Below are 9,705 nucleotides of genomic sequence, written 5' to 3'. Positions count from 1 at the left end.
AAACGTTTTACATTCACGGGAATTAGAACAAATTTCAAGTCATCTGTTAAACAGTAAATACAAAATGTCTGAACTTGCACTTTCAAATCGAATGACTCGGTAAGTCTTCGGTGTTACTTTCTCTCTTTTGCAAGTGTCATGTTAGCAATAGCACCTCTATAGATTCTCCGACTATTTAGTGCTTCTTCGTTTTATTTTTTTTCTTTTTAATTTCATTTGTAATGACGTCACGGCGATTGTACTGCTTCGACTGTAGTCATTTGAGTTCTAACATGAGTGGAACGCGCTCGCTTAGTTCGCGATCTCGGTAACCGCAAACGCGCGAGTTCGCGTTTACGTTCCGAACGTTTCTGTTATTATTAGTAAACGTTAATCCAGCGCGAACGTCAAAGGTTTTGTTATCGGTTTCGCCTAAAACCTGATAAACTGTATTGTTTATTGTGCGGTAACGTTTTTGTGGGCATTAGAAAAATGGAGTGTCACTAGTGTGAGGTGAGTTTATAAAACTTTTCTATTGTAATTAATGCCTGTTTTTGTTTGAATTCTAAAGGTTTTTTGTTAAATATGTAGACGTCAGCTTTTATTTATTCATTACTTCGAATATGTTATATTTTTCTTTATTAGCATATTCGTACTGTAAGTACGATACTGTAAGTTTGTAAAACTACAATGTAGTTTATATATTTTACGTAAAATATTTTTTTTATAAATTTATTTTGGTGCTTTTCTTATTGTTAAAACTTTCAAAAGTATTATTATTACGTTAAAATTATTTCAGTTCTGCCAAAACATCGAACTTTAACATGTTTCACCAAACTTTTGTTAGATCAAAGTTCGACTTGAGTTATACCTTATTTTATAATTTAGAAAAGATTTTAGGTAGTTAAGTAACTTATAAGTAAATACATATTACAAGAAAATTCTACAGTTACTTCTAAGAAATTTGAAGAGAAAGAGATTCACAAGTTTGAGTTTATTTTGCATATATATTATATCTACTAAAAGTTACGATTTTCGCTTTAATTCATAAACATTATTGTAGACTAATTCTTTTTTGTAATTTTTTTTACTAATTTAAAAACAATCATTTTAACCCTGTTTTAATCAAAAACTAATTTTGTTACAATCCAAGTATATGTTTTTTATGAATCAAATATTTAATTATTAAGTTTTAATAAACAATTTCCGATCTAAATACTTGCACTTAAAACTTATAATAGTATTCATTTTGTCATAGTTGAAACTACAAAATTTTTAACTGAGTTCAAAAAAATAAAAACGTTTTCATTCCGATTGTATTGTTGTTGTTTACTACTTAAAAACTCCATCTTTTATAAACGTATTCAACAAAAAAAAATCTTTTCTTATTTTAAAGGACATATTTTTCATTCAGATTGTCCCTATCCCTGGAAACTTCATCAAAATCGGCTCAGTAATCTAGTTTTTAAATCAAAAACACTAGTTTTGCCTCGATTAAAGTCTTTGTTTATTTTGTGAAAGAAAATCTATTTGTATTAAATTCCTATTAAATAGACCTATTAGATATATATATATATATATTTATATATTTATATGTATAGTATTCTAGTTACCATCTTAATAATATATCTATTATAATATAGTACGTCAGTCATGTAGCTACCTAAAATATATGAATAACAAGTCAAGGTACTCCGGAGGTACTCCGGCGTGTATGCACAGTTGAGTTATGAAAACAGATAAAGAGTAAAAATATGTACATTAGGATCTTTCTTCATACATGTAGCAGGAACTTGTTACGGAGATAGATAAAATGTACATGTATCAGCTTGATTTATCTCTTCCTTACACTCAATTTTTTTTAAGTAATATAAAAATTTGGATGGCAGGACTCATATAATGGAAAGTGATTAACACCTATAGACAAGTACAACTATGACCATCACAGTAACGCTATGATTCTCATGGTTGCCCTCTAGCAGTGCTATTAACAAATACTTAATTATTCTTTTTAATACGTATGTAAAACTGTATATAAGTTTTTTTTTTTATACAACTTAGAATGGCAAACAAGCTGACGGCTATAAACATGAGCAGTACCATGGGCATAACAGAGTATACTGTTTCGCCCATAATACCCCCCATGCGTTGCCATTCCTGAGGACTCAGATGTTATTCCTGTGTACCCTGTAAATTCACGCCATATCCTACCCTTTAAACCGAAACACAGCCATGCAAACACAACTACTTTACGATAAAATGGTATATATGTATAAATGGGAATTTTAAGAACTTTTATAAATTTCTCGTTTTCGACAATTATTTCGATTTCATTCGAAACAATCACGAAACCTAATCCATTTTAAATTAAAAAGAACCACACATATTGGACTATGTATGAAAAAATAAATCGCAGTGTCATACACAGTATGTAACCTCCTTTTACGAAATCGGGTAATACCATAGTAATAGTTATACAAACAGATCAATATTATTACAAAACCAAACACAAACACAAACCAATGTTCGGCCAAATATTCATCATACCAATCCACGTGTTTACAATAACCAGTTTCTTCACGCTGTTTTTACCGTAATAACCGGCTTCTGCGAAGCAATAGATGTAAACTTAGGAAACTACAATAACTATTCGATACATCGACTGTTTATAATTCGACCTAGATGATAGTAATGACTTTACAGCGTCAATGGATAGCGTTAAATATGTATAAGCCGATGTGTGTTGGTACAATATATTAGTGATAACAGGCATAAGAGAATGAGGTTTGAATTTTCATATTACGATGCCAAAGAAATTATTCGACATTATTTTCAAAGTTTGATATAAAAATATTATAAAGAATATAATTTTAAAACTAACTAGTTACACCCGATACTTCATAATAATTACTATTTAACAATAGATGGCGTAATTTAAGAAAAATACCTTTGTTTGATTACACTATCAATTGTCATGTAGTATTTACTCTATAATAAATGATTTAAAAAAATTCAATTTAACCCTTTTATTGGGTAATTTTCTGAACACATTATTACCTATAATTTGTTGACCCATATTATATGACTCTTATGAAAAAGTTGATGAATGTGGAGGAAGTGAAAGAGGTTTGTTTGAATCCAAGCAATTGTAATCTATTGCTTTTGTCCATCCCAATGGGAGACAGACATGATAGACATGTATGTATGTAAGTATCTAGACAAGTAGTAAGACTAGAGTGAAAAGACTTTATTTGGGTTACACTAACACATAAACAGAGAAAATTTTGATGCTGTTTTTATCCAATATGTAATAGTACCATACTATTTCAACTGTTAACTGTCCACTGCTGGACATAGACCAAACTTTGAGAAGTTTTACCAGTAATCGCCACACTTGGCAGGCGGATTGGCAACTTTAGTTAGGCTTTGGTGATGTTTGAATACGGACTCTGCTGCCCATCCCTTAACGATTAAATTCCCTTAGTCGCTTATGACATCCACGAAAAAGTAAGGGGATGCCTTACTTTCTCGTGGATGTATGCTATGCCGGATACACGCGCAAATAAAATAAGTACCAATTATTATTATTTTTAATATATATATAGTTATGTTTTAAATTATTATTCATTGATTATATAAAATGTATTGTTTATTATAAAAGTATACCTAAACGGTTTTATGTGTCTATTCTATTTTCGTACGAATTATGTAACTATTGTTGACGTGACCTTATGGTTCAAGGATCTTATATTTCAAGGTCTATGATATTTTTTTTATACATATTTAGGATAAATAATAAGTCTCATGCCTTTTTCTGTATATATATACGCCGTGTTGGTCCCGGCATAAAATAGGCCACCTTGTCCTTTCCCGTAAATGACGTAACAGTCGACTAATGGAGGGCGGGGGATAGGCAGCAGCGTCCCTCTTAGAACATCACTAAAGGTTAACTAGTACCAACCCGCCTGCCAAGCGTGGCAACTATTGGCAAAATCTCTCCAATAGAGAGAGCCTACATTCTACAGAGAACCTACGGAAACCGTTTATCTAGAAATTATTGATCTATAATGCTCCCCAATCCGAGTGAGTATTCAAATTATAGAATTCGAATACACCATTTTGAATATTCAATATTCGAATGCCTATACTTATTTCTGTTTCGCCCTAAAGTAACAATTTTTATCTTAAATATGAAAGACGACATCCACAATATATATATATATATATTACATTTTAGAATTTATTGCCACCATTAAGGTTCAACTCAATTCAAATTATATACAAGCATTACTATTTGAGTTACTTCGATTATTTTTTAACGAATACCAAAATACTCGAAAAGGTCGATTTAGCACATCACTAATCTAAAATAAAATAGGTACATAAAAAAATATTTCGCTCATTTAAAGTAAGCTTGGAGTCTCTTCTTTTTTATATCCAAAAAAATATACTTACAGATAGGTCCCATGTCTTTTTTTTTCATGGAACACAACCTTCAATTATTAAGATTTTGTGTTCATGTCTTGGTGCTAATAAATAATTTAAACAAACAAACGGCTCACCTGATAAAAAGTGGTAACAATCACAATAACGAGAACAATTGTGAGAAAATTATAAAATACAAATCTCATCTAACATTATAAAACCTATTAAATGATAATTTATATGTACACTAGCTTCAGTTCGCGGTTTTTCCCATGTGAATACTAATTCACATTCACAATTTATCCTAATAAAAAATATCCTATTATATTTATTCTATTAATATAATAAATGCAAAATGATGTAACGAAGAATGGATACTCTTTCAAGTAAAAACTACTGAACAGATTAGAATGAACTTTGGTACACGGGTAGATTATACCCTAACGTCCTACATAGACTTTATATATGATGTACATGAGTTAAACTACTAGTCTAGAATATGATCTACCTATATGCGAAAGTTCATCCAAAAGCTAGTATTTAACAAAATGTATACATCAACTATAAATATCTTGTAATGTAATATTTATAAAAATGTTAAAATTATTTAGGTGTTAAATTATTTATTTACCAGAAGGAGACTGAACAAAAGTTGTTTGCTTAGGCACCTCTGTCCCATTCGTGTTTCTACCGTGAAGCAGTTATGTTTGCATGGCTGTGTTTCGGTTTGAAGAGTGGGATATGGCAGTGAAATTACAGGGTACAGAGTCATAACACCTGAGCCCTCAGGAATGGCAACGCATGGAGGGTATCATGAGCGAAACATTATACTCTGTTATGCCCATGGTACTGCTCATGTCTATAGGCGACGGTTACCACTTTCCATCAGGTGGGCCGTCAGCTTGTTTGCCATTCTAAGTTGCATAAAAATAAAATAAATAAATAATTTAGGTCCTGCATTAGTCAGTGGACTATGAACATATTAAATAAAAATGACAATGGTTAATATATGTTGACTGGAAAAGAATGCTATATAGCATATATATAATATATAATGCTATATGTATATATATTAAGTCCGCCTTTTGTATCATACATTGTTTTTATAATGTGGTCAATAAAGAATAAATAAATAAATGATGGTAACTCCAATGGCAGGTACAGTACTGTTACAAGATAACTGCTCTATCCTTGATTTCTAATTTTCTCTCATTTTATAGCCTCTCATAAAAACGTCAATCGTCTAATAAATCTGTTTTAGCTAATAAAGTATCGTCTTTTACTTTCAAGCTTTTACTATAGACTTTGTAAGAAAGTGACATAATTTAAAATTTGTGTTTCTACAAAAAGAAACTACAGTCTTGAAAATATATAAATTTAAGAGTACAAATAGGAAAATAAATCTTCTCGGTAATAATTTAAAATCGGTTCGAAATTGGCAAAATTATCGCGGCATATGTTAAAATGATAGCTGAGGATGTGGATGCACCAGTCATAGGGCATTTTGTCAGAACGATGACTAAAACAAAACCATGCCTTGGTTTGTTGCAGTCCTGAACGAATGCCTCTCAGGTATATGATTTTTTAAATTGTAACCTTTATTACTAACATAATTTTAAATCTAGTACTAACAAGATAGAAGATCTATTTTGTCGGGCATTCAATGGATTTGAATGTGTGTTTATATTAAAAAAATTTTACTAAAAATATAATTGTATTAAAAATCTTTTACTGCTTTTAAGTTGGTTGAAAATAAATAGAAATATATAAAGAAATACTTACATATTAACGTAGAATAAATCTTGTAAACATAATTAAAATATACAATTGACATTGCCGACATTTTACATTGTAAATTGAATGGATTGGAACAAAAACTATAAATTTAATGGGATGAAAATTAAATGTTAACTCCATCTGCTATGATCTTCTAATATAATGATAGTTGAGACTAAACCGACCGACAACTGACCGGCAGTTGGCGCATTGTAATAAATTCACTAAATTAACACAATTGTTTGGAATTCATCAGAAATTAATCAAGGGGACCACACGGTCCACCTGATAATGGAGCTAAACTCCCCCCCCCCCTCTCCCATTGCCAACAACCCCTCTATCTTACCCATTATAATATGGGTTAATCCAGCAAATGAAATGGAAAGGGAATGTTGATAATGGACCCATACAGTCCCATAGCTAAGATTTGGTATTCAGCATACAGGTTGTATCAGGTCGACCTCCACGCGGTTCCTTCTGAAAATCATCGTGGTTATTTCTCGTTGAAATCTTCAGAATAGGTCAGCTGACCTACTTTCATCCTCACCTATCATCCCTCACTGGTGCCCCGCCAGCTTATACTGATAGCGTATACCGACAGCGCCAGCGGAATTTCCATCCCATTGTCACCCATTAAAAAACATCTAGCATATGGTCCATATTTATGAATGTCATTAAAATCTATTTAGTCACAACTGTGATGCCACATTTTACTCCATTACCACATGGAAATATTCAATTGATGTTTTATATATCATGTACTTGTTACTTTTTGCTCCAAATAGATAACGAGAAAATGGCAGGAAAAAGACAATATCATGTAGTATTTTTTTTTATAAACCGTTTAAAAAATATAGGTGTACGCTATCTGTCAAACAGCCTACCGAAGAGGTAAACGACTTGTGTAAAATAAAAAAAAAGACAGTAATTATCATTATCTATGTTAATTAACTGCAACCTAATAATGAATATACAAAAGAAAACGCACTGGAATATATTAACTGTATGATTTCGCTCAACTAAAACCATAAAGTAAATACTCATTATGAATTTCCTTGGTATATATCTCATACATCTGAACCGGAACACGTTGAGACAAGATCCATGTTAAGTGAAAACAAAGAAAGTAGTGAAATGAAAAAAGCGGAAAACAACGCTTGTTTATGTTCTCTTTTTAATAGGATACGCGTTTCCTGTAAAACTAGGATAGTAAAACTAGCATAGTAATACTTACTGATTAAGGAAATTCGTTAAAATACAATGACCATCAAATCAGGCATTAACTGCTCACTGCTAAATATAAGCCTCTCGGGGGGAAAGGGATTGTTAGTAATGGAGACTGAGAATCCCATTGCTAGCAATATACCCAACCAGGTCGACCCCTTCGCGGTTCTCCCTGGAAACTATCATGATTAATTCCTGATGAATTCATCATGATGGGCTAACTGGCCTGTTTTCATTCTCATCTATCACCCTTCACTGGTGCTCCGCCAGCGTATCCCGTTAGCGCAGGCGGAGTTACCATACTATTTTCACCCATCAAAAAAAAAACATAAGCCTCTCAATTAGGGAGTTTTGCTAGTAGTTGCCACGCTTGGTAGGTAGATTGGCAACCGTAGTTAGGCTTTAGAGATATTTTAAGAGAGACGCTGCCGCTGATACCTCTATTGAAACTTTTTTAAGTCATCTATCGCAGCCAGTACTGAGCATTATCTTGTATTTTAATTGCAATTTCTAAGTGTTATTATAAAATAAACTCGTTTATAATAATTAAAACGCTAAAAAAATAAATTTGAAATCAAAGACAAACTCGTCAACAACAAAATACGACTTTGAAACAGCCTTGATACATAAATGAATATATTTTTTCTCAATAAAAACCGTTCCAATTAGAAGTAATTAAAAATGCTTTTATGTAACTTTTACCTTTTGACTTTATAAAGACTAAACATGCGATATTTTGCGACTTTAATTTCCTTCAAAGCGGAACGAATATTTTTATATATATATATATATAATAGGTACTTACTGATGTCCGTGAAACTTCGAAAGTGGGTTAATTACTTATTGAATATTTCTTCTGAATGGACTTTGTTTCACACTTAGCTTGATTGATAGTCTTGTAATGAGAAAGAAGAATCGAAACGTCAACTTTTTTCGCTCAGTTTTGTATTTATTGTGTACAAAAGAGATTTTCGTGTTTTTATTTAAAAAGCGTACCTACTGATCATTATTTATTTCAAAGAAACTCTCGTCACTCGTAAATAGCCAGTGAAATGTTTTTTCCAACCGACTTTAAAGAAAGAGGCTCTTAATTCAGTTGTATTTTTTTTTTTGTTTGTTACCGCATGATAAGTAAGCATACGACCCACCTAATGATAAGCGGTTACCGTATCCTATGAATGCCTGAAATATTAAAGGCAATACGCGCGCGTGCTGACCCTAAAAAAATCTCTTTACTCCTTTTTTGAAGAACTCCATGCTATAGTAAACTTCTGTTATGTGCGCCTATTAATAAAATATAGTCTTTTGAAGAAACCTCGATAGGGAGCTCATTCCATAACCTGCGCGTTCGTGGAAGACAATATCTCTGAAACCGCGCTGTACGCGACCGTCTCTAAATAAAATTATAATATTTTTCACTTAAATCTATTAGAAAATTAATTTATATCGGTACTTATAATAAAGATTTCGCTGTAATATTATATTGTAATTTTTATTTTAGGAATTAGAAACGTTCTTTCTTTATAAAGTATTTTTGAATTAATTAACTAATTTGATAACAACAAATTATTAGCTTTAACTTACTTTTTTATACTACTGTAGAATTGCAAATTGATATTGAATATAATAATGGAAAGTGGCAACACCATACATCAGTACCATAAACGTCACAGAACCTACGGTAATGCCTATTGTAAGGTACTCATGCGTTTCTGAGAACTAAACCGTTAAGTCTCAATACCTTGTCATTTCATTACCATTCAAAACAAAACTCTTTTTTATTTATTTATTCTTTATTGACCACATGACAAAAAAACGTTTAGTGCAAGCATCGAATCTCAAAAAGAGGTCAACTTTTTGTCAGCTAATTGTCAAATTAGCTGACTCGTTTTTTTATCAGTGTTCTATATGTTGAGGCACATAATGTATTTTTACGTATCTATATTTAATTACTTAATAAATAAAATTAGTTTTTACGTTTTAAAAAGATTCAAAAATCATAAAATAAAGTAATTATAGAAGTTGTAAAGGAAACAGTCATAACTATATATCACATAAAATTGTATGAAAAAGTTGACCCGCTTTTCTTATAGTGTTTGTATAGAGACACTCTATCTATATAATCTAAGGCCATATAAATAGTATTCTCTCGATCTTTCGAATCGACCTTTGAAAAAACAAAATAGGTACAAAGGTAAAATGGGTACATAGTTACAGATATAACTATAATATATTGACTCACAAATTGTATAATATATAAAATGATATCTCGTAAAGAAATAATTTAAAATATCAATAATT

At 31.2% G+C, this 9,705-nt stretch overlaps 1 protein-coding gene across 1 annotated transcript in view; it reads left to right on the top strand.

The window, feature by feature from the left end:
- Positions 1–246: 246 nt before the first annotated feature.
- LOC113518673 (uncharacterized) overlaps positions 247–9,705 on the top strand; it is a 54,330-nt gene continuing 44,871 nt past the window's right edge. Inside the window, exon 1 of the mRNA XM_031908124.2 lies at positions 247–492. The gene's annotated coding sequence lies outside the window, so the exon portion shown is untranslated. The remainder of the gene's footprint in view (positions 493–9,705) is intronic.

This window comes from Galleria mellonella, unplaced genomic scaffold (genome assembly GCF_026898425.1).
Source record: "Galleria mellonella isolate WM207_F2 unplaced genomic scaffold, CSIRO_AGI_GalMel_v1 utg44, whole genome shotgun sequence".
NCBI classification, from domain to species: Eukaryota; Metazoa; Arthropoda; class Insecta; order Lepidoptera; family Pyralidae; genus Galleria; species Galleria mellonella.
Note: the sequence above shows the minus strand (reverse complement) of the source record. Positions and strands in the feature narration are given on the sequence as shown.